This window comes from Cynoglossus semilaevis, chromosome 12 (assembly GCF_000523025.1).
Source record: "Cynoglossus semilaevis isolate Cse_v1.0 chromosome 12, Cse_v1.0, whole genome shotgun sequence".
Classification (NCBI taxonomy): Eukaryota; Metazoa; Chordata; class Actinopteri; order Pleuronectiformes; family Cynoglossidae; genus Cynoglossus; species Cynoglossus semilaevis.
In genome coordinates, this window is record NC_024318.1 from 16,830,359 (window position 1) to 16,830,564 (window position 206).

Here is a 206-nt window from a genome sequence, read left to right on the forward strand (position 1 = left end):
CTGATATGAAATCAAACCGACGACCCCTCTCCTGTGTCGGTGCTCACTCCTGCGGCCGCGGGCCACGTGTTGTGCAGCCTCAGCAGTGATCGCTGAGGCACCGGTGCAGCCGAGCGGTCTGCGCTGGATTATGACACGGAGCGTGGGTTGAACGACACTTTATGACGGCGTTTATTTAGGCTGTCATCACACACACACACACACAC